Source organism: Rattus norvegicus, chromosome 17, assembly GCF_021556685.1.
Source record: "Rattus norvegicus strain SHRSP/BbbUtx chromosome 17, alternate assembly SHRSP_T2T, whole genome shotgun sequence".
NCBI classification, from domain to species: Eukaryota; Metazoa; Chordata; class Mammalia; order Rodentia; family Muridae; genus Rattus; species Rattus norvegicus.
The window spans coordinates 52816188-52841544 of NC_141550.1; the positions used below are offsets into that span (position 1 = coordinate 52816188).

The 25357-nt window shown below is 38.1% G+C and overlaps 1 protein-coding gene across 2 annotated transcripts in view; it reads left to right on the plus strand.

Annotated features, from left to right (window-relative positions):
* Window positions 1-25357, plus strand: part of Pou6f2 (POU class 6 homeobox 2) — a 450333-nt gene that overhangs the window by 4824 nt on the left and 420152 nt on the right.

Below are 25357 nucleotides of genomic sequence, written 5' to 3' on the forward strand. Positions count from 1 at the left end.
AAAGTATTTGTCACCTAGTCTTTTTAGGGATTTTAAAGATAAAATGTATGGTGCTGGCATATTCTGTTTTCCTTAGCATGTAGATGTCTGGGGCATTGTGTTATGGTTTTAGATGTAGTTCCAGATGTGTTCTTTATTTGATAACAGAGAATTGTGTTGTTCCTGAATAGTCTAGCTTTTCTCCACACAAGGGTCTTTCTGCCTTTTCTTTCTCAAGCCACGGTGCCTCTATTTCCTTCGTGTTGTTAAAAGCCCATGCTTCTGGTATGGAAGGGCAGATCAGGGCAAATCCTGTGCATTTTGCAATGTTTAGCGTCATGAAGAGACATTATACAATAACAGGACAGGAAGAGCTTGGTTTTCCTACTGCACCTGAAATTTCAGTATAAATGGATTTCTTTAAAGCTTGTCCACCCATCTGGGTCTTGTTCAAATTAGTAGCCCAGAGGACAGACCTGTCTTTCTCACAGTATGGCATCTTCAGCCCAAAACTGCAGGAGAAAGGCTAATACTGATGCCCTCTATGGATAAACAAAGGAAATCCCAGGAACCATTGGGCTTTTTATGCCTCTCCTTAAATTGCACCTCTGTACTTAACTGCATCCAAAGGGAAACATACTGTGCGGAATGTTTCAATGCTCTGAGCCCCTCAGAATGCCAGAAGGAGGAACAAGAAGCCATATGCCAGCCTAAGTAGAAAGTTCAGAAAAGGGCCCTTGTGTTTTATAAAGTAATTACATCAGAGGTAGCATTTTGCTTAACTTGAACAGCTGTGGAAACTGAAGTACACTTAAGAGAGATAAATCCACATTTCATTGAGAGACATGCGGTGAGGCAGTTCTCTGCAATATCATTAACTTTGCATTATTTATTCTTATAAAGCCCATGGAAAAGTACCTCCATTTTCAGCTTATGAGCATATCCCGCTACATTCTGAGCCACAGAAAACGGTGGATAGATGGAGTGCAGGCTTGCACGTGGAAGATTAGAGAAACTGGTGCTGTGTCACAGTGCTCTAGCCGCACGATCAAATGACTGATGCCATGCAGGGCCAGTTACCAAATATGGGACTAGTGATGTACACACTGGAAACTGTACCCCCAAACTGGCCTTTGGCAGACAATCTCCAAGGGAAAGGGTTGCCGTGTTTCTCTGGTGACATTTATATTGCTCATGTCAATGCGGAGTCTCACTTGTAGTTACACCCATCAAGCATTTAGTGTCCTACATTCAGCAAGCAGGATGCTAAAATTCAAATGGCAGTATCCACCGCTTGGTCATGAAAAGGCTGCAGAAAAGATAAAAGTAATATATATCCGTGGAAAAATATCTGTATTCTCAACTGCAGAAGTGAGACCTCATAAAACAGATCCTAAATATTTCCTTTCTATGTATTTGAGATTTGAAAATGATTTACGAACAGTGCTTCCCCTGGGACAATTCGTATTGTTTCAAGGTAAACCCTATGATTGCTTGTATTTAAGTTCTAGCTACCCTGGGCAGCCGTGCTGGGCAGAGTGGCTTATTTTCCTGTTGTATCACACAAGTGTGAGCGAGACACACAGCTCAGAATGTTGAACTGAAAGAGAAACACATCCTTTATGGACGTTGTATTTTAAAAAAAAATATGGCTGTTTTTCTCCTATAACATGATAGCTTTTATTTTTCTCGCTTAACAAAAATTATGATATTCTCAAGAGTGAGCATTTTCAATATCATTTGTCTGTGAACTATTAGAAAAGAGTTGAAAGATGGGTCAATGAATTCTCCATGCTAGGAAATACACTTGTCTCTTTTCCTTTTCCTCCTACTTAGCTTTGTCCAAAATCATGCGTTAGAAAATTTTCTGTTTTCAAATTGCTGTCCAGATTGACTTGATTAGAATTTATAGCCATGGAGTCATTTTCAATGACAAAAGGATAAAGGACTAAATTGTCTGTCACCCCTTGAGACAGTGGTCTCTGCAGGTCAGCAGGGAGGTCACTGCAGGCATTGTGGGGGCTGCTCTTCGGCGAGGCTGCCTCTTGCCTGTGCGTGCAACTGGAGGCCTTCGTTCCGAGGTTGCTGTCTTCATTACTTTATTTAAATGTCTTTCTCAAGGTTTCAATACCGTGGGTGCTTATAATGCTCTCATAAAATATGCCCGAGCCAGTAATCAGCATGTAGGGCTTAAGCCCCAGAGGGAGTTGGCTGGAAGATGATGAGGAAAATTCTCTAGAGAAATATATTCATTTGAAATATGCAACATGCTTCTACATTTTTAAAAGTTACGCTATATCAATTGAAAATTCATATTCTTTTTTTTTTTTACTAAAGAAGGTGTATTTTGCTAGGAAACTTTAAAACTTCTTATTTATAAATCAACTAAATAATTCGAACAACATATTCTATGCAAAAAATAAAAAAAAGAACTAAACAGAATCAATAGAAGTCTATGATAGTGAGAGCAAATGGGATTCAGGATAAGGTATTTGCCAAAAGCACTTTATGGTTTAATAGTCAAGCAGGTCTTTGCCCTGCTGCATTCTGACTAATTCACTGTTATTATTATTTAAAAAGTCATTGAGAGGCTGTGTGTATTTAGACAATTTCAGTTTAGTGGGGTTTTGCTACCAAAATATTGTTAGGACATTGCATTGTAAACAAATCCACTTTAAATATTATATATGTGTGTGTGTGTGTGTGTGTGTGTGTGTGTGTGTATCTATATGTACAGTATCCTTTGAAATATATCTTCGATATACATTTTTCCTTTGAAATACAAATGTATAACATATATATTATCCTTTGAAATGAAACTAATAAGAAAGCTGGCTGTGCTCAAACTTCTCAGCAGACTGCCTCAGTGAGCCGTGCTCATTGCTAGGCGGCACTGCACTGGAGCACGGTGCACAGTGTGTGACTGAAGACTCGGTGGGGACTTCCTTGGTGCTTTCCTTTTCTGCCACTCACCATGCCTGGGGTGCTCTGGTCAGACCAGTGTTACAGAAGAGAAGTTCAGCATTGCACAGACTAAAGATGCGAGGAGGGAATGCGTCAGCTGGCAGAGTGTGCCTATGGCTTCCTCTCCTCCCTTTTAGTTTGATTGCTGTAGTTTACATATTTTGTTATTATTGTTAAATGGTTCCATAAACGGTCAAAAATAAGGTAAGGCATATACCATCAGATTTATCCGCACCCAGTCATTCCTTTGAATGATCCCATCTTAGCCTTTAGAATGCCGTGGTGTGTCTACCTTAAAGGTTACCTGGCATTGTAGTGTTTTGTACTTTTCCCAGCTTTGTCTGTGTCATAATTAATAGAAGTGCCTTCCAATGCTTAGTCCTTTAGTAGATTGCCTGCTCTCTTGATCATCTAGTTTAGTTATAGAATTAATGTCATTATTTTCAAAAATTGACCAAATAAAATATTCCCCCACTCGAGAGCTGAGCTTTTAAGTAGGACTGTTTCAGGCAAAGCTGGTGTTACTGCACAGTAAACAGATCATTTGGGAGAGAGATGGCATCTCTTTGGCGACCTTGCTGGTCCATGTTTTGGGATTAATAATACATCAGACATCACACATTTAAAAGAAAGTAGCTGGGAAAAGGAAGTGGGGGCGTTCAGCTCTGCTCTAGGCTGCCCCTGAGTTCTCAGACCTTTCTTAGGAAGGTGAGGCAATCGTAGGAGAAGGCATACTTACCCAAATCTGCACCTGGCCAGCTTAATTCACTTCTTGAGTTTCTAATACTAAAGAGAAAGATAGCAAAGTGTTGAGCCCCGACCAGTGCCCTGTCAGGGGGGCAATCTGTATAACACTTCCTGCTGTCAGGTTAATACATTTTTAAAACCTCCAAAGGCAGAGGTAGCTATGGTAAGCTCACAGTCACACTGTTGCCATTCTTCCTGGACTCATGTCCCTTTAATATCCACCAGGCTCTGACATTTTCTTGTTTTGGTTTGCCTGCGTTCTGTAGTTTGCCAGTGTTTTTTGTTTGCTTGGCTTGTTTTTCAGCTGTTTATGCCACTTCTTACTTTTAAAATGTTTATCCTTTGAGATTTTACTTGGTATTTCTCTTAGAAATCTGAATATAAGTGTATTAATTTTTTGTGGCATTCTGCAGTTGGACACCTCAAACTCAAATGAAATTCTAAACTGATCAGTATTGGACTTATTTTTGAAATGCTTTCAAGTAAGGGGTACTTCAAAAATTATTCATAATAGAAGATTTAGGTCTCGGCAGTTAGTAGGCATGACACAATATCTGGTTACTAACATGTGGACCAATTCTCAATCTTTGAGTATAAACTCCAATTGTGTGATTGCCAGAGTTGAGGTTCATAAAAATATAAAACTGAGTGGCCTTGTTTATAGAAAGACTCAATACTGTGCTTTGATCTGTCGGATAGACTAAGCTTTTTCTAGTGGTTGCAGCGGTTGAAAAAAATGTAACACCAAATCTCTCTTCATTAAAGAAAGTTTGTCTTCAGAGAAATGGAAATTAACTTTGTGTTCTAACTATTCAGTGATAAATGTGTAGCCCAATCACTTGTTCTGCAGAATCTCCCGGAAGTCACTACTGATTTACTTATTTCATTATTTTTCTAGTACATTACCTGGGTATCAGTGATGTATCTACTTAAAGTACTTTTATCGGCGAACTATACTCCCATCAAAACTGCTTAAAGAGGGAAAAGAGTAACCCAATTGCAATAGCAGGAACTAAGAGATATCATTGAATGTAAATTGAATATTTTCAAAGTTCTTTGTGTTGAACACCATGAGAGGTAAAACTCTATAATGGAAGTTACATTTATTAAGATGGCTAAGACACTTTTAAGAAAATAACACAGATAAAACTCCAGTAAAACTCATTGGTTTGACCTGAAAATGAGGTAAACAATGAAGGTGATTTTCATAACACCTGTGTACCAGTGATATACTGAGAGTTTAGTAAGTCTGTCCGGGTGTGTCTTTTGGTATTAGCATTTTCTTATACTTATCTATAAAATATCTACCTATGAAATATTTTTCTCTATTAAAATAATTCCCAGATATTTCATTCCCTACTTTTAAGTTCGTGCAGTTAATGGGGCAGGGGATGACCTGATTGTTATAAAAGTTTGTTGCAGTCAAGAAATCAGAAAAACATTGACTCCATGGAAAGTTTACCAGTGCACTTTTGTCTTGATTTTTCTATATATCCACACACCACTCAGTGTCTACCCAATTTGTAGTACTACGTATTTTGTATCATAAGTTTATGATAAAGGCTAGTTTATAACAGTAAGCATTATAAACTAGTTAAGTTAAGCATTAATTCAAACCATTCATGCACTATTAGAGTATACTGCTGGATATTAAAATAATAGTCTTATATAAAATGGATCAAACTAAGATTTGCTAATAAAGGATTACAAGTTACTATCTTTGGACATTTGGACTGTACCTAACTGTCCTCTTGATCCTGGCTGGTACCTGACAACAGAATTCCTCAGAAATTGTGCACAGTTTGCATTGGAAAAAGTATATGTGCTTTTTAAAATAATCCATACGAGCTCAGGAAAATGCTTTCCATATGTTCAAATTATGGAAACTTAGACATGTATTAACTTGTGGATATGTCTATCACACCATTAAGTATCTATTATTTTAATCAGCAAAAGGCAATTTGTTCAAGCATAAGTAAAATGTTTGTTACACAGTTCTGTACGAATACTGTGTGCCTGAATCAACATTTACATAGGCACAGATTTGTGATATGCAAGAAATAATTGCCATTTTAGTCATTCACTACTGCGATAGTGTGCTAATGCTCATCTTTCTACCTTTTGATGGCCACGTTGATGATTTTTCTCTTGGTATTGGTATAGCATGATTTACTTTTGCAAATTAATGGTTTTATGCAATGCATTGAAGACAAGAATCAACCCTGTCCGAGGAGAAGAAATGCTAAAGGATTAATTTGATTTAAGAATGCAGACATTTGAAGTTGTTTAAAAAGCATGGACATATTACTGCACAGTCAGTTATTGCCCAAATAAACCAAAGGTAGAGAATTAAAATCAAATAAGAAACCACACGCCCCTATATTTAGTGATGAACGTATAGGACACGGAATAGAGGGGTGAGCTTCCCTTTGTAAGAGCTGGCCTCTTTTCCAATGCATGCATTTCATTTACCAAAAGATACAAATGTACAAAAGGGGGAAACAATCCGCAAAGGAAGCAGCATGCAGGACACATTGTGCAAAACTAATGTTTCAACGAAACCATGTAGTGCTGGCAATAGAATACAGTGTAGTCAGTGAGTGGCAACTGCATAGGGAGAGACTCATCTCAATCTTGGGTCAGGATTTTCCCAGAGTCCGAGAGGGAATACATGTGTGCCTTTGAATGTTGGGTGGCTCATTTTGGTCACAGTTTTGAGATTAAATTAATTTTAAGTTAACTTAAGTAATTACCCCAAAATCCAGGTAGACAAGTCTATGCTTTAGTTTGAAATCTTTAGTTCTCCCAATATATTTTGTATTCATGGTAATTTCCTAATGAGCCATCTGGAATCTTCAAGGAATCAGAAATTTCTTTTAAAAGTTAAGTATCATGCTTTGAAGGGCTTATTGTCTTCAACTGGCTGCTTTAAATAAAAATGAAAAGAAAAAGGAAGCAGGGAGCTGGGTGCTTGCTGAGAACCTAGAAATGGGACCACAAGTCTTGTGATCAGCCGTGTATCAATATGGCTTTATAATGACATAATAACCCAAACCCTGTAGCGGTTTATGGTTCTTTTGAGAATTCTTATGGATTCTGAGAGTGAGGAAGGTCTGAGAAAAGAACCTGAAAGCTTTTACAAAATCTGGCCGTGTGGCAGGGAACTATGATGCCCGTGATTTAGCTGCTAAGGAATCACTTCGGCCAGGAGCATCATTAAACTTTTAAGGTTAAAAACAAACCACAAAGCAATCGGTAGATATGAAGGGTACGGAGTGGCCAGAGTGACGGAGGAAATTAGAAAGTGAAGGTTGTGAGATAAGAAGTAAAATGCAGGGACCCCGTTGTCGACCTCAGTGTACTGCTTAAAAACAGCATTCTCTGTGTGCAATGTACTGAACACTAGAAGCACATTGTGTGTGTGTGTGTGTGTGTGTGTGTGTGTGTGTGTGTGTGTGTGTGTCTGTGTGTGTGTTTCCTTCATGGAATCTGTCAGAATTGATTGCTGGTCTTTCATTTTCCCTTGGCTATTTTTAGTCAATGATAAATAAAGAACCAGAATTGTGAATCTGGCACCAGTGAGATATCACACCCGGAACAGCAGGGAAGAGCCAAGATGAATAACTCTACATCAGTGGATGCCCGTGGAGCCCAGGCCCCTTAACATTTGTAATACTGCTAATTTCTATGAGCTTTTTAAAATACACTTCCACATGAGCTCTCAAACTCCATAGAAGTGTAGCATGTAAAGTAAATTGTTTGTCACTTGCCGTCGTCCTGCCATATTTATTGTCAGGAGAAATGGACATTAGTTGGAAAAGCAGTTGTTAAAGGCCAAACAATTTTTAAAGATGGCAAAGCTGTGCGAGGGCTTTCCTTTCCTAACAATGAGGCGCCCCTTCAGACATCAAAAGACAAGATAATAAGACACTTCAAGCACAATTCAAGATTATATTCAACATCTAAAGGCTCATCTCTTGTCAGTTTGCATTTACCCTCCGAGGGATGGAACGCTTCTATCATCTTTCTGTCAAGAGGAGTCTGGCGGAAGAAGCGAGGGCTCTTATTTCACACTCTTAGGATTCTTTTATTTTTTATTTTTTTTATCAAATAGCCTCCACTCACTTGGATTCAGCCAAAATGGGGGGATAATTCCAGGAAGGTCATCACAAGTACAAAAATCTCATATTGATTTGTATGATTAGAAGGCATTAAAATTGCACTCTCATGTTAGGTGCTCGGAAGCTAAGTCAGTTACTTGGTCAGACACTTTTTGCAGCCTGGGAGGGGGCAAGATAACTAAAAATTTAAAAGTAGATAACTGAAGGCTGAAATACACCTCTTAATAGGCTGTTTGAATATCTAACAAGTGAACATAAAAATAATTTAATACTTTTAACGTCATAATATTTCCAATTAGCTTACTCTTTGTGGAATACTTCATACAACCTACAAAGATAATAATAGAACATCCATGTTTACCAGCCAAAAGACTTTTGTCAAATTGTTTATAAATACTTTCAAAAATCAATCTTATATATCTAATATATGGATAATAGGTGATGGCATTTTCAGTGTTAATTTAAGTACAAGGCTATCTGCAGTGATTAGCAAGGTTTTGTAAATGTTTTATGCTCTGAAATGATAATGCTGCCATTTTGCCATCCCATGCCATCCTTTGCAGAAATGGTGTAAAGAAATGGTAGAGGAGTTGCTGCCATTATTATTCTCCACTGAGATCAATCACGATTGCTCTTTTGCTCTGACAGTCATAGGTCATGTGGAGCAGCGTTCTGCACTTTTGTTTTTGTTTTGGATGTTGGTGGGGACACACTAACAGAAGTTAGAAGAACCAGATTTTCTTCTCAAAATAAAACAATTGATGAAAATACAATCATGATATCCTGGGATCGTTTCTATATTGAATCTTTGAAATTACTTTTCCTAGGAATTTTCATCACCTCTTCGTGTCTTTGCTTCTGATATTTCTCTTCTTTGCTGCTGAGGTTTTGAGACCAGTTTTCTTCTTCTATACTACAGGCTCACACCAAAGCAAAGCAAGTCTCTCTCTCTCTCTCTCTCTCTCTCTCTCTCTCTCTCTCTCTCTCTCGTATGTGTGTGTGTTTGTGTGTTGTGTAAATATGTCACAGTGTCATTTCAGTGTGTGAAAAAAGTGAAAACATGGTTCTTCCATATTTGTTCTATTCATTATATAGTTCTATTTCTACTTTGTACTTTACAGTTTATGTATTCAACATTCAACTGTGAATTCATCAACACAAAAATATGTATTGCGTGCCTTCTTTATGGCAGGTGCTGGAGACTTTACAGAGAAAGTAAGAGTAGCATAGTTTAACATTAGGACAGATATTAGTGTGCAAAAATGAATCCTCCTTAAACAGCCCCACTCGGAAGCCTACTATAAATTAGCCTTTTCATCTATGTTTCTAATGTTTCTTTTAAATGTATTGACCTTCAAAACTGTATATTTTAGAAGTTTTTAATTGGTCAGAAGCTGCATTGAGGAATAACTAGTCTTCAAGGAATAACTATTATTCCAAAAATATTGTCAAAGGAAAAAAGAATTATTATGTGACACACAACAAATTACAATGGTAGTATTTTGCCATTGTGTTTGAGGCATAAAAACAAAACTCTGTCTTTGTACATTTCTTAGTTGTGTCCAAAGGGAGAATAAACTAGAAGTTTATTTTGTGAACTGATTTTCTTAGGTCTGTTCTCTTTCCCAAATTCTTGTCACATATTACTTAACACAATACTCAAGGCTGCTGGCTTACCTTGAGTTTGTAGTTGACTCTGGCTCAGCCTTGAGTTTGTGGTTGACCCTGGCTCAGCCTAGAGCTTGGGGTTGACCCTGGCTCAGCCTAGAGCTTGGGGTTGACCCTGGCTCAGCCTAGAGCGTGGGGTTGACCCTGGCTCAGCTTTGAATTTGGGCTTGACCATGGCTCAGCCTTGAGTTTGAGGTTGACCCTGGCTCAGCCTTGAGTTTGAGGTTGACCCTGGCTTAGCCTAGAGTGTGGGCTTGACCCTGGCTCAGCCTTGAGTTTGAGGTTGACCCTGGCTTAGCCTTGAGTTTGGGCTTGACCCTGGCTCAGCCTAGAGCTTGGGGTTGACCTTGGATTGCCACTTAAGTAGTTGTCTCAGCAAAATTTATGACTTAAGCTTCTATATTCTCACCTCTGATTGGAAGGTTTAACGACACTGCACAGGGCAGTGCTGGGTTTAAAATGATTGACACTTAGAGAACTCTGTAGAGTTTGGGGCAAGCAAATACTGCAAGTAGTTAAATTGAAAGTGAGTTGGCCATTTTCAGAAAGTAGTTGATTATTTTTTAGCACTAAATGGAATAAAACTAACACCAAAACTTTCTGTGCCTCTTCATAAAGAAGCATTGGGTCTTAGGGACCTCTTGGCCAAAGGGGTCTTCTGGGGATCTCCTTCTCAGGATAACAGTATCTCTCCCTTCTTCAGATACATTAACAATTGCTTTCTTCAAAAATTATTTAGGAAGAAATCTATAAACAGATGCTAGAAGATTCTAGAGAAGATTGTGATTCTCTGCCTGCATTTTATAGAGCATATGGGTGAGGGTGGAAGGGTGGAAAAGGGACAGTTATATATATTATCCAGTTCTAAATTTAAAATGTGGGAGACTGTAATTCTCTCATGTAATTGAAATCTTTAAAATAACATTGGTGTTGAGAAGTAGTATAACATGAAATGCCTTGGAAGGCGATAAGACTTTTCTAGCTCATGATTGGGCCCATTCCCCAGTAGCTATCTTCATTCGAATGGATTCATCTATGCAGTTCTAGCTTTATCTCCAAGAGACCTTGCTAACTTTTAGGTCAGGCACAGGTTTTTCACTGTCTTGAACACATTTTTACCAAAATTAGGGATCTAGCATTTGTCCTTAGTGAAATACTCTGAGATCTTTCATAGACAAAGGAGTTGGAGTTCTTAGTGCCCCCCCCCACTTCCCTTTCTCAAACAGGAAAATTAAAATAACAGGCTGGCATATGAGGGAGATTAGGAAATTACTAAACGCCAGCAGTGGGGATTATGTAAGGAAGGTATATTCTCCCACAGAGAGATGTTTACCTAATGTGACTTCCTTCACCACTTGGAAAACTAGTGGGCTTTCTCAACCTGAGAAGGGACAGTTATCCAGATGACAGTACAACAAAGAGTTGGAAGCATTTTAAAGACCAAAACAAATTAAGGATCTGCTTTCTTTATTTAATTGTTCCCCTAAAAAGCCAAATCTCAGGCTGAATGGAGGATATAATTACTATCCCAGAAGCTGTTATGGTTTGACTAGACTGATGAGTTTCTCTGTTACAGAGGAAACCCTTTCATCCTGCCAAAGGTTTAACTATGTGGACCATAGGTTAGGTATGCGGACCACAGCTGCAACTTGAAATCCATGGGACCTTCATTGGGAAGCGTATATTGCCAGTGTTTAATATTTTCCTAATATTCAAAAGAAAATTCTTAACATTTTATTTTAAAAACAAACCAACAGTAAGATAACACCTTAAATAAAAACTATTGTTGCAAGACTTCAACATGCTTGTTGAAAGCTGTATTTGAGGGGAAATTGTCACTACCTTTCTGAGAATAGAGATTTCATTTGAGATTTTGAAAACTTAGTTCCTTTTATGCATACAAAATGGCCACGGTAAGAAGGGTCTGCTGTTGGTATGGTGGCAACTTGGGGTTAATTACATATTCATATCACATACACATCTCTTATTGACATTTGCAAATTATTTTATTTACACACATGTCAGCCAGTCTAAAACGTGAGTGTGTACAAGATCGATAGCACATGTTTTCAAATTGAATTAATGCCCACAATCATGTTAACATTAAGTAAAATAAACACCATCTGTCTACTGCTCTGTCTGTTTATCAGAATTTCACATAGTCCAGACTGGCCTGGAACTCACTAGTCAAGTCTTGAATTCAACTTCAGTTTTAAATTTTTATTTTTTATTTTTATTACTTATGAGTTAATATGAAGGATCAGGGTTTTCCTACACAGTATCCACGTTGAGAACAGAGAAAAACTTTTGCGAATTGGTCATCTCCTACCTTGGGATCCAGTGGTAAAACTCAGGTCATCCAACTTCAGAAGAAGCAAATGCTTTTACCCAGCCAGAAATCTAAACATCAGCCCTAAGAATTATTTCTTCTAGAGACTTTAAACAAACACACAGATGAATTTATCTGCTTTTACATTCTACAGTAGATTTTTATATTCTTTACACAGAAACGTAAAGTGTATTAATGGCCCTTATTAATTATTGTGCAATGTACTAGCATGTCAAATATCACATGAACCTTGCAAATACATGCAACTGTTAATTATCAGTTAAAAAGAAAATATTAAGAGGCTGGAAAATTTTCTCAGTAGTTAAGAATACTGGCAGTTTTTAACAGAGGACCTGAGTTTGTTCCTGAGCAGACATGTGGTTTACAACCATTTGTAACTCCACTTCTAGGGAATCTGATGCCCTCCTGCCTTCCATGGGCACTGAGCATGCATGTGGTATATATATATATATATATATATATATATATATATATATATATATATATATACACACACACATAAATATATATTCACACAAAACACTCATACACAGAAATTTGAAACATTTTAGAAAACAGAGTCTTAAACTGTAGCATTTCTTGACTTAAAAGTATAACATGTTTGACCATTACAGACCTTTCTTTAGTATTTTTTTGTGTGGATGAAACAGTAATTTTATAACATTTTTAATAAGAACACCATGGCCTCGCTCTTCTGATCTTTCACATATCCACACTTTGCTATCAGGCATTTTGGAGAAAAATCTATATGATCTATAGCAGGGCCTTCTATAGGATCTATAGCAGGGCCTTAGCCAATGTCACATCAGTGAAGTAAAATAGGTCAGGTATACAGAAACACTTCATATCTTCCATTGTTTGCAATGTTAACCTTATTGCAAGGATTTTTTCCCCAAAAAGTAATACTTACTGAATGTTCCCCAGCTTTCTCTCTTCCATTTCTGATCAACATCGTTTGGTCAAGCTCCTTGGTTCCCCACACTGCAGTGCACCCTGCCTTTCCTTATGGCTCTTCTCTCATTTCCCCCACTTCTCTTGCAGTCACTATCAGATTTTGTCTGGTATTACAATGACTTGAGCATTTGTCTGCTTCTTTTGCTAGGTAGCAGTCCTTAGAGGATAGATAATAGATCTTGAATATATTAAATACCAGATAAATGTTTTTTGAATTGAACCACTTCTGAATTGAATGTTTCTGGACATCATCCACACTTGGTAAATACTTGCTGAATATTAAGGGGAAATAGACTCTACTCACAGAAGTCTCCTATCCTGCCTGGGGACACAGGAGGAAAGAGGAGGTCAGAGAGAATGATAAAGCTAAGATAAAGAAATAAAGGTCTACATGCCAATAATTATTTAGTACATTTCTGATAAGCATTGTACTAGGTTTGCATAATAAAATGATAACTAAGAATTTGTTTCTGTTCTCATGGATTTCACAGATGGTAAACAGTACAGGTAACTAAGTAATATTTGTCTAGAAATTTAATAATTTACCACGTTAAGAAATGCCCTGAAAGCAGGAAGCAGATGGTACAGGAATGAATCATGGGAGGAGAGGCATAGAATCATTTGCAGGATTAGCTAAGGGACACAGATGAGAGCATATGTGAATACCATTTTGGAAAATTACTTGTCTCTCATCAATTACATTCTTGATAGAATGATCACACAGGATACCATTCTCCTTCTAAACAAAGAGAACAGCGTTCCCAAAGTAGTCCAAGTTCCCAGCTCCCTCCTGAGAGGGTAATTCTTGAGTCTGGTCTGAGAACTACAGAACTGCTAATGTCTGTCTAGATGGAAGTGTATCAAGAGCTTTAGAGTGAATATCAGAAGTTAACATCATACACTGCTACACTGAATGTTCAGATTAGCAGCTCACATAGGGACACTTACTATATTCACAAGTCTTTATCTTGGGTAGGGTCTATAAGAGACAATGAACCTAATTCTCACTTGGTATCATCTAGTGGAACCCAATCGCCAGGTGGGGCTAGAATGATCTGAAAGCTGATTGTCTCTATGTCTGAAAGCTATGGCTGGAGCCTGGCTTGAATTTTGGCTGGAACCATTAGCCAGAGTATCTCTTGGGTTTCTTCCTGTCAGCTGGGCTTCTTTGTAGTGTTATGGCTGGGTTCCCAGGGAAAGCACTGGTCAGGAGGGGGATGATGAAAGTAGGAACTAAGACGAAACCTCGGGTGGAATCTGGCTTTCCAAGCTCAAGTATTCTAACCTGATCTGGGAGCCAACAGCATCACATCCACTTTTCTCTTCATGAGAATCAAGTCATTTAGGCAGACCAGAGTAGGGAGCAACAGAGGAAGGCAGGAGACTCCAAGAGGGAGAGAGAGAGGGAGAGGGAGAGGGAAAGGGAGAGGGAGAGGGAGAGGGAGGGGTGGGGAAGGGGGAGGGGGAGAGAGAGAGTGAGAGAGAGAGAGAGAGAGAGAGGCAGAGACGCAGAGACGCAGAGACACAGACAAAGAGAATTACCTACTTTATCAGGAATGGTGTCACATTTATAGATGAGTTTTGAAAGCATTACAAAGTCTCTCTCAGTTCTGTACATCCATTCCTTTTCTCTCAGAGAAACTAAACTAAGTAAATGCCCCTGGGAGGCAATGCCCTACTATCTTAACAAGTATTGTAATGGGTTTGTTTGAGACAAGGTTAATGGTGATGATTTCTATAGCAGTCACTGAGGACAACTTAATATATATTTTTTAATAGTTGTGCTTAGTTCTGTTGAAGGTTACCTTTCTTTTTATCACTGTTATTTTCTTTGGAATGATGAAGGAGTGTACTTTAGATTTTGGAAACTGGGCCTCTACTCTATAAACATGAAAAAAATAGAAGTTGTGTGGTGTTAGGAGTCAGGGGCTGATAGTAGATAGATTCTGGGAGCCCACTATGGCCACACTTATGACAGACCATTGGTTATAGCAAATGAAAATAGATTTCCCAAACCTAACATATTAAGTTCAATACATTTCTCTTCAGTAATAACTGACAGAAATTTAAGTTATAATAAACCATTTCTGAGCCTTTATATCCACCACTGGATAGTCTAAAGAAGAATGGGCCAGGAAAAGAAAGTTGAAGTGCTCGATGGTATTTCATGTCATCATTGTTTATAAGAAATTATCTGCGCCACAATTATCTTAAAGTGCTTGAAATTAGATTCTACATTTGAAGAGTATTCTGCTTCAGATTTTTCCACTACTTATATACCGGAGATTCACACTTCAAACATCTTGAATCTTTGTAAAGATCGATTTTGTGTTCCTTAATGTATCATAATATCTAGAAAGAATGGCCATCATGGGAAAGAAGGAGATTCTTAGATGTCAACCAGAAGAGTAGAAGCACTTCCCAGCTCTGTTGAGGAAAGTGGAGAGCAAAGGTTTGCATGAAAATTTAGAATGAGCAGTGTCTAGGTATGGAGTCGGCAAACTAACTTTTCTCAGTTGAACGCATTATTATGGTATTAATTACTAACAGATTTTACTGACAGCACACAACATGTCCCAAATTCTGAATTACTTTGCTTCCATTAAAAGTCTGATTTATGGGGGTTGAGGATTTAGCTCAGTGGTAGAGCTCTTGCCTAGCAAACGCAAGGCCCTGGGTTCGGCCCTCAGCTCCGGAAAAAAAAATCTGATTTATGACATGCCTTGTTGTTTCACTTCCCCCAAGGCCCTCAGCTCCCATCCTGGTGCCTTTCTACACCCAGTACTACCAAGGCAGGTCCCTGAGAGGAACGGGAAGTAGCACACCAGATAACCATGCTGAGGTCCTTGTTGTAAGCCTTCTCCATGCTCATGACCACAAGGTAAACTCCAAAGCCAGGAAAGGAGGAGGGACAGGTCAGGCTGGGAGACTAGAGAGTTGGAGGAATATCAGGCAGATAAGACATATTTTATTCACTTGCAGAGGCTGTTAGGCAGGTGGCTACTGCAGGCACCCAGACACAAGGCAGCTTATAGTTTTGAAACACAGGCAAGAATAAACACAAACACACACACACACACACACACACACAGACACACACACACACACAGAAAGAGAGAAGGAGAGAGAGAGAGAGAGAGAGAGAGAGAGAGAGAGAGAGAGAGAGAGAGAGAACATAGAGTGAGAGACAAGCACTGAAGCCACATAGTCAAATATAAATATACAGGTAGGCTGGCAAAGGTGAAGAAAGGATGTGTGTATGTGTGTATGTGCATGTGTGTGTGTGTGTTTACAGATGTATGTGTATGTATAGTGAATATTATATATGTATATATATATATTCATGCTGCCAAAAATGATTACATAACAGATTATACACTACTTTATCACTGTTTACTTTTCGGCTCCTCAGACATTTGGCATCATCCATCGTTTTCTGACTCCTAACATCCCCAGATGCCTGATGTTAGCCATTTTGCCTCATGCCAGATATCCGTATCAGCACCATGTTACCTGAACATAAACTGGTCCATAGGACTTTTGATGCCTTAAATGGATGTGCAAAAATATGCAATATGAAATTTTACTCTGCAAAACTCTTTACAAAATCCTTCTCCTTAAATCCACGGACAAGAGCTCCATGATAAAGTAGCTAAGCAAGTACATCCACAGGCTAGACTTCCCTGTTTGCAGCCTGAGGGGGTTGCAGCAGTGCTTCTGAGTGTGTAATGATTTTAATGAGACACTTCACGAAGCAGGTACTTACCAGACTTGGCTGTCAAACCTCAACTAATACAGCTTACAGAATTATGATAATTCTTTATCCCACCAATTAAAACTTTATATGAACTGTGTACTGATCTCAGAATAAACTCCTACAGTGTTCTACAATGTTAAACTCCAAACTTCTACAATGTTGTTCCTATCATCTATATATCCATATAACCTTATGCTATACTCTCTTCTCTCTCTCTCTCTCTCTCTCTCTCTCTCTCTCTCTCTCTCTCTCTCTCTCTGTGTGTGTGTGTGTGTGTGTGTCTATCTCTCTCCATATATATATATATATATGTATATGTATGCATTAACAGTCAATTTGACATAACCTAGAACCATCTGAAACAGGAGTGTCAATTGAGCACTTTGTCAAGCTGGTTTCTGGGTGTGTCTGTGGGAGACTCTCTTGGTTATTAATCGCTGTAAGAAGGTGAAGACCACTGTAGGCAGTCCCATTTTGTAGGAAAAGTCTTGGGCTGTAGAAAAAAGCTGGATAAGCATAAGCTGAGCACTAGAAAGCTTCATTCTTCCATGGTTTCTGCTTCAAGTTCCCGCCCTGACCACAGCGACAGCAATCAGACTACAACAATATGCCTGGTGCCATTTTGTGACATGCTTTGCCATGTTTAAATGCTCTTACAGAAATTACATATGTAGTCTAATCCTCTTGATAATTCATGTATGACTTGAATCATATTACATATTTTATATATTTTCATATAAGCAATCATTATTTATTCAATTAAGCCTTTCTTCAGATAAATTGCTTTCAGTTTTTAAACAAAGCACTAGTATAGACTAGAACATGTCTTTCATACTCAGACATGTCCTTAGGATAGCATGGCAGAAGTGAGTTTGTGAGGTCATAACCTGTCCATTTCAGTGTGCTCCAGAGGATATGCAAATGTGGACATTCTTGTTCATCTTAACTCCTTCAACTAATTTTATTTTTTAAAAGATTTTTGTTTTGGACATTATTTTATTTTACCTGTATGTATGAATGACTTGTCTCCATGTATGCAAGTGCAACATGTACATTCCTGGTACTTAAGGAAGTCAAAAGAAGGAATCACATCCCTAGATTCCCTGGCACTGGGGACCCATAGGAATCACAGCCAAGTTATCTGAAAGAGCAGTGGGTGTTCTAAACTGCTGAGCCATCACTATAGCCCGCCAAATCTAAATTTTATTTTAAATGTTTGGGTTTAGAAAATGCAGTGGGTGAGAAATAGTAACTCTTTTTGTTTTTGATTACTAATTAGAATAAGTAAATTTATGTAGTATTTAACAATTTTTTAAAAAATTTCTCATTGGGGAATCTTTCTCATTGATTTAAATAATGTTTTAAATAAATAAATCCTTAATCTAAAAAGACTCCACTACTATTTTTCCAACATTTTATAAATACAGATTGACTACTAAATAGTAGGTAATAAAAAGCATTATCAAAAGTAAAATGGGCAAATGTTCTTTTTGGTAAATATCTAGTTAGATAAATATCTAGAGACTACTGTTGGCTTCCACGTGGTAGGGCATCACCATATTGATGCTGGGCATACGCAACATCATGTCTTCTTTTTTTTTTTTTCCAATAAGTCAAATTTTGTTCATTTGGCAATTTCAACCAGATTTTGGCTTTATTATTTTTTTATTATTTATTTAATTCTTCTTTCTCACACCCCACTCTCCTCCCTTACAATGCTTTATTATTATTATTATTATTATTATTATTATTATTATTATTATTATTATTATTAACTTGAGTATTTCTTATATACATTTCGAGTGTTATTCCCTTTCCCGGTTTCCGGGCAAACATCCCCCTAATCCCTCCCCCCCTTCCTTATGGGTGTTCCCCTCCCCATCCTCCCCCCATTGCCGCCCTCCCCCCAACAATCTAGTTCACTGGGGGTTCAGTCTTAGCAGGACCCAGGGCTTCCCCTTCCACTGGTGCTCTTACTAGGATATTCATTGCTACCTATGAGGTCAGAGTCCACGGTCTGGTTTCTCTTCAGATCGTATAAATCTTTCCCCTTAACATCATGTCTTCTAAGTCCAAGCCTCATCCAGCCTGGTAGTTGTTGCGTCCAGACAGTAAGGGGATGGGATGTTCACATTGGATAAACTGGGGAAAGTCTTGTAAGAACTCTACCTACACAAGCTTGAGTCGGATGCCAGGAAATACAGCACAGAATAACCCTGAACTTAAAAGCACGACATCCTTGTTTCTCCTTCGGCTCTCATCTTTTACTTCACCGGGGTCATAGAGAAAGGGACACATTTGTGAAGGAATGCAGTTATCCTAAGAAAACTCCGCAACAAAGAACAAGAAAATAAGTTTGCGAACTGAATTCTCTTACCTTCCATGAATAACAAAACCAAATGGGAATATGGACAGCAAGAGATGGCTTTGAAACAGTTTATATAGACAAACTTTGTGGAACGTAGAGCAAGGCTGAGTGGTAAAGGGCAGAACGCAGCCGGCAGGGATGGACGGCGTTAGCCAATGGAGCAGACAACTAATTCTAGTATCAATCTCAATCCCCACATTGCCACTTAGCTGTTATTTAATGTCTATGATCATCATCTGGATCATGAGGATAACTATAGTTCCCACTTCATATCACCTCTCTGATGATAATTGAAGAGCTAAAGCGCCTGTAATAATCGTGGTGCACAGTGTATGGTCGCTGGTAGAAATTCAGCTTGGCATCTGCAGGAGAAGTTGTCAGAGGCCAAGCCTGTTCCTTTACTCAGATCTCACCTGGAACGTTCACGGCAATAGTTCCTACCTAGTATCAGTGAGACACACAAGCGTTCTCCATGTGTGTTGGTCACAATGGCATGCTGGTCCTCTGATCGTGATGCAAAACAATGGATTCCTCAGGCTCTGTCCCAAGATGCTTCATCATCTTCCTTCCCCATAGGCACTTCTAGTAGTGGCCCTCACTTAGATCCAGGGAAGTTTGGCAGAACACTTACAGGATAAAATAGATGTGTATTCAATGGCTCTTTTTTTTCCGGAGCTGGGGACCTAACCCAGGGCCTTGCGCTTCCTAGGCAAGCGCTCTACCACTGAGCTAAATCCCCAACCCCTCTTTTTGTTTTTACTATATTAACCATATAGAATGGATTTTTAGCATTGACTTAGTCTTTTCTTTCAGTGTTTCCTTTCTAGAAAAAACTCACAAAATAAATCAGAGAAATTTGTCTACTCCGACCACAATAACAGGTTTTAATAATTTTAGATAGTAATTTGTCACAAAAATATGCCTTCATTTGGAGCATTAGTGTAAGGGTTTCTCATTTAAAACAAAACAAACAAAAAACAAGAAATAATTATAAGCAAGGTTATTTGCTGGACATCTTTAATAATCTCTCCATCAGTTCTGACTTGGCTGTTATTTAAACACTAACCAACAGACATGAAATTGTCACATTTGTGTTTGTTGGTATGGCTCTAAGCTGTTATTATTTAACCCAAAATTGGTCTGGAAAGGAATAAATCATTTCTGGCACATATTAGCACAGCATGATGGTGCATACCAAAAGGCATTGCTCCCACCTGTGTGGCAGTTAGAGTAGAGCTTACTCTATGAGGTACTCCTCCACTTGCATGACATGGGTTTAGCATATTAAGTGACAAAACCAGTGTATGAAATAATAATGTATTTATGATATTGGCAAAATATTGTTTTAATATATAGTTCATTATATTATACTCTAGTGGCTTGAAGTACTTGTTAGAGATGAAGTGTTTATATTATTATAGAGTATAAAACATATGATTACAAATATCATTGTTGATGAAGTTATTTTGAGTGATATTTCTAGTCTGACTTAGTGACTCAAGACTGCTCAGACAGAAGTCCAGTGAGTCGAGGGATGGCCTAGAAACCAGAACCGTCTCCATCTACCACTATGTAAAGCTGGAGCTGACTCGTGCCAGTGTGAACACAATAGTCTGTATTTTCAGAAATTTCATGATGCTGCCATTGAACAGTGGCCCTATTAGGAATTCAAATTATTTACTCCTACAGTTATAGAAAGTATACTAAAACCAAACGTGGCAGAGTAGAACACTCACCTTGTGTGTTCCTCAGAGCATGCTCTCATAGAGACATTCCTCCTCCCTTACAACCCACCTCTTAAGGGTTTCCTTGCACCATCAATTGACTACCAACCTTTTAGTGACTGGCCTTTGGCAGAAAGTTTAAACCAAAGCCTAACAGGTATGTCTTGCTATTCTCAGTCCATTCTTAGCTCTGTGTTCAATGATGATAACGTTTATCTTGTAGTTGGACAATGAGAATGTATTTACATGTTGGAAATATGGTCTTGAGAAAGTGATGGTAAAGTGTTGTATTAAAGAACACTATGTAAAAGTTTTGTATGGAATAAATAAATGAAGATTCATTATTAGTATTCAAACCACTATTGTTTTACCAGAAATTTGTGGGTGTTGTTGGTGAATGAAGATTTAATATACCCTATTATTTCCTTTTTTTTTACTTTAACAAATACATGGGAGTGTTCTCCAGCATTCAGCCGGAATGTTTGTCAGTGGTAAGAATGACTGATTAGTCAGATAGTAAATATGTTTGTAATCTCATTCTTGTAAGATTGCCATTAGTAGTATAATTTTAAAAACTTACACTGGCTCTCATAGAAAATAAAAAGTCCAATATGTGCATAATGTGGCCAAGTATATTATATATATTCATTTTGTTTAGGAACTATGTGACATATATTGTGTTGATTGATACTAATGTTCGTATGCATATAGACATTCACACTTTTCCTCAAGGCAGGTTACTCTTAAACAACCATTGTTACATAATTGATTAGAGGTTATTAATTTCCAGTCGTTTGTTCTATTTGTCTTGACATGTTAACTGCAAGTTCATGAGGACCCAAAAATATTAATAAGTTTTGCTAAGAGTTATTAACCCAAGGATCATGGTGAAGATATTCATATTATTGTGTTAGTGGTCTTTTTTTGCTCTAATACCAATATTTTTTTCAAGAAAGAAGATATTTATAAATTATTCTTATTATTTACATTTATGTAGATAGTGAAGTTAAAGAGTTTTATTTTTGCTCATAATGAGATAATTACAGTCCTCTACTCAGCTGTTTAGTCTTTCTATTTTAATTTCGTTGCATAAGCAATGGAGCAAATATTGAAATCATAGATGTTATCCATTGCATCTGATAGCTGCATTACAACGATACATAAATATTTTAGCTATAGGTTAGATGCAGATGTGGATGTAGTGATGTGTGCAAATAACCGAATAACTGAAAGTGACCTGCATTCAATTCTGAAATGAAAGAAACTGAGGAGATCATGGAAACTGCCCTGAAAGACAAAGGGGTGCACAGCCACAGCAGCACAAGGTTCAGTGAAGAGAGAAGCAAAGTCCAGAAATGGAAAAGGAGACACCACAGAGGAGCTCTGCAAACACTAGGAAGTGTTTGTAAATTAGGGAAATTTTCAGTTTAATCTGTATGACTTCTGGGAAGTAAGAAAAACTCAGGTAGTCATGGGTAGCTGACCTGCACAACGCAGAGGAATTTAACCAGTAGAACTGAGATGTAAAGGTAGCCTCCAAAGGGATGGGCACTCCATACCCAGGAAGAGCTGACAGATATGGTAGATTCAGGTGACCATGTAGTAACCCTTCGGAGTCTACAGTTCTGCCTAGTCAAATGCTAGGGGACCTGCCCTTGGAAAACTGGATTAAGAAACTGGTTCATAACTTCAAGAGCTGTAGCTATAACTATAAAATAAACAAGGTCATATTCTAGTTTGATCTGAATTAATACAGGTAAAATTCTGCTAGAAAAAAATCCTTAAGTATTCTTGGTGCCAAGAAGTTGACTTAGGGGCTCAAGTTCCTGCATGAGGACCTAAGATAGGATCCCTAGTGCCCAGGTAAACCTTGTGTGTGGCAGTTTGCCTACTCTCTTAGAGAATATGAGGTCGAGACTGAAGAATCCAGAGAACCTTTGTCAGTTGGTCTAGAAAAAGATGTGTTCTAGGTTTACTGAGAAATCCTGTCTTAGAAAATAACATAAGGCATAATAAAGGAAGTGAACTCTTAGTCTCTGCTCAAGTGCCTATCTGCATACATACCACATATATATGTGCACACTCGAACATATAACACAGGAATATTTACACACGCCTTCAAAGAATTTTTTTATAACAATAGTAGTTCTGTATTCTTGAGTTAGCACATAGGAAAAATTCCTCTGGTTCTGATAACTGCACATTACAGTATTGTAATCAATTGGTCCTATTCTTAATCATAAAGACTTATTTGGTCCTTTCACTTTTCAATATAGAGACAAAAACAATATGCAGGCTGAAATGAAACATTCAAAAACAACAATATTTAAACTGAGTTACTCTGGCAAACTGTTTCAATATCTTCATGAAATTATCGGAGCTTAAGAATTGAGTTCTTTTTTTTTTTTGGTATTACTTTTAAAAATACATTATCCCCTCCAGAGACCAATTATATTCCCTAAATCAGTATTTTACTTGAAAAAGTTCATAGATCAAATGAACAAAAATGAAGCTTGACTGGCAACCTGGAATATGAATTAGACATGGCTGTGTGGCTATAGAATTGCTGTGTGTTAAAAGGATTTGTGCTCATTAGCAATGCTAATGAGATTGCTACCTTTCTGCTCCCCTGAGAAAAGACACTGCTATCTGAAGCCATTATGGATTAGATGTTTATATTTTTAACCCTCTAATTAACTACTCATGATTTTTATAAGACAGTTAAATCTTTTGAATTATAATTTTATTCTTACAGTAGAAAAGTTATTCCAAGAATCAGACAACTCACATCAATATCTTGATTTCAAACTTGAATCATCTCAGATATAAGTCAAAGAAACATGATATAAAAAGAAATGTAAAAAAAATCCTGAAATCTCTCTCTCTCTCTCTCTCTCTCTCTCACACACACACACACACACACACACACACACACACACACATATTTAAATTTAGAGTAAGGTCTCTTAGTACCCACTTTGTAGAACTATATCCTTAGGGTTTGCAAAAGACAAGGGAGAAAGTATTCCAGTCTTGTTGAGTTTTGTTATATTTTGCTTTAACACGCATATCTTGCTGAGTTGTGTTTTGTTTTGCTTTAACATACACATTTTTGTTTTGTTTTATCACACACAGGACAAAAATATAATTTAGAATATGTAGATCCTAGATAGTGTGTGAGTGTGTGTGTGTGTGTGTGTGTGTGTGTGTGTGTGTGTGTGTGTGTGTGTGAAGCAGCAGGAATAGAAAGGATATATTTTTCTAAAATTTGGGAGAAATTTAAAATGCCAGCACTGAACCATCTTACCTAGAGTGAGGCCAGGCCCAGAGGCTCACAGCTGCAGTAGATGGGCATGTTACGTGTCCAGCATGGGAAAAATAAAGTTGTGTTTTCTTTTCAAACCAAAATAAAAAGTTCAGAGCATATGAAAGGAGAGGGAATACTTAAGGACATAGAATATTTCTGTAAAGTTATGCAGGAGAAATGAGCTGGCATAAGCATGCTGGCATGAGTAAGGCTCCTAAAGACCCAGCAGCTGACTTGGTAAACTCATGGAGGCTTTGAAGAGCTGAAGGGCTGGATGCATCCCTACTGCATCTTCCTCTAGACTCACTTCTTTTCCTGCAAATTGGCTCTTCAGGGACTGAGCCTCAGAAATAGCTCATCTCTAGTGTCTGTAAACCACGAAAGTAACTCATTTCCATAAAATCCAACCTAGACCCAAATAATGCGTGAACCAAGTGAAGTTGCTTATCATACAGACTTACCAGACACACTTACTTCCAGTCTGCTATGCTGCAACTGGTGAAGAGTACTGGTAACTATGGATAGAGAAAGAGAGCACACAAACATACACTGTCATTACTAGAAGAAAAGTCCCGGAAATGCCTTAACTTTCCTGACATGGCACTTCTAGGTTTTGTTTAGTGAAAGGATATCTCACTGTTTTGCTTAGCTGACCTTGAACTCATTGGTAGACACACTAGATTCAAACACGTGAGCTTCATGGGTATGCCTGTCAGTAGTACCACAGCCAACAAACCAAGTACTCTTTGGAGATATAGATTCATGATGATACGCATTTTAGAAAGTGGCTTATCTAGGGATGGTGGCACATGATTGTAATCTTAGCACTCAAGAGGCACAGACAGGAAGATCATGTACTTTGGGCCAGCCTCGGTTATATAAGGAGTTATATGGCAGGCTGAGCAACATAGTTGACCCTTGTTGAGGAATAAAAAAAAGGGGGGAATCTATCAGGTGCTAGGCTATAAATTTTACAAAAGAAAGATCGAGAGAGAGGGAGAGAGAGAGCGAGAGAGACAGAGACAGAGACAGAGACAGAGAGACAGAGAGGAAGAGGAAGAGGAGGAGGAGAAAAGAAAAATGGAGAGAAGAGAGGAAGAGAAAAGAGAAAGCCATAATAAGCATATGTTGACTATAGACGTGGAGTATTGTGGAAAAGGGGCCTAGAGTGCACACATAAAATAAATCCTACAGAGGAGGTTTATGGGTAAATACAAGCTGCTTTGTCATTTCTGTCACTGTTAACAGTCAGGTGATGATGACAGTGATCATGATTACGGCCTTTCAGAATGGTAAAAATCTTACCCACTTACAATAATTTAAATAGGAGGCAAGCCCATTCATCTCTTCTGGAGGGCCAGAATGCATATTTGGCTCTAAGAATTTAGCGTTTACCCTTCATGGGTCAATAGATAGGT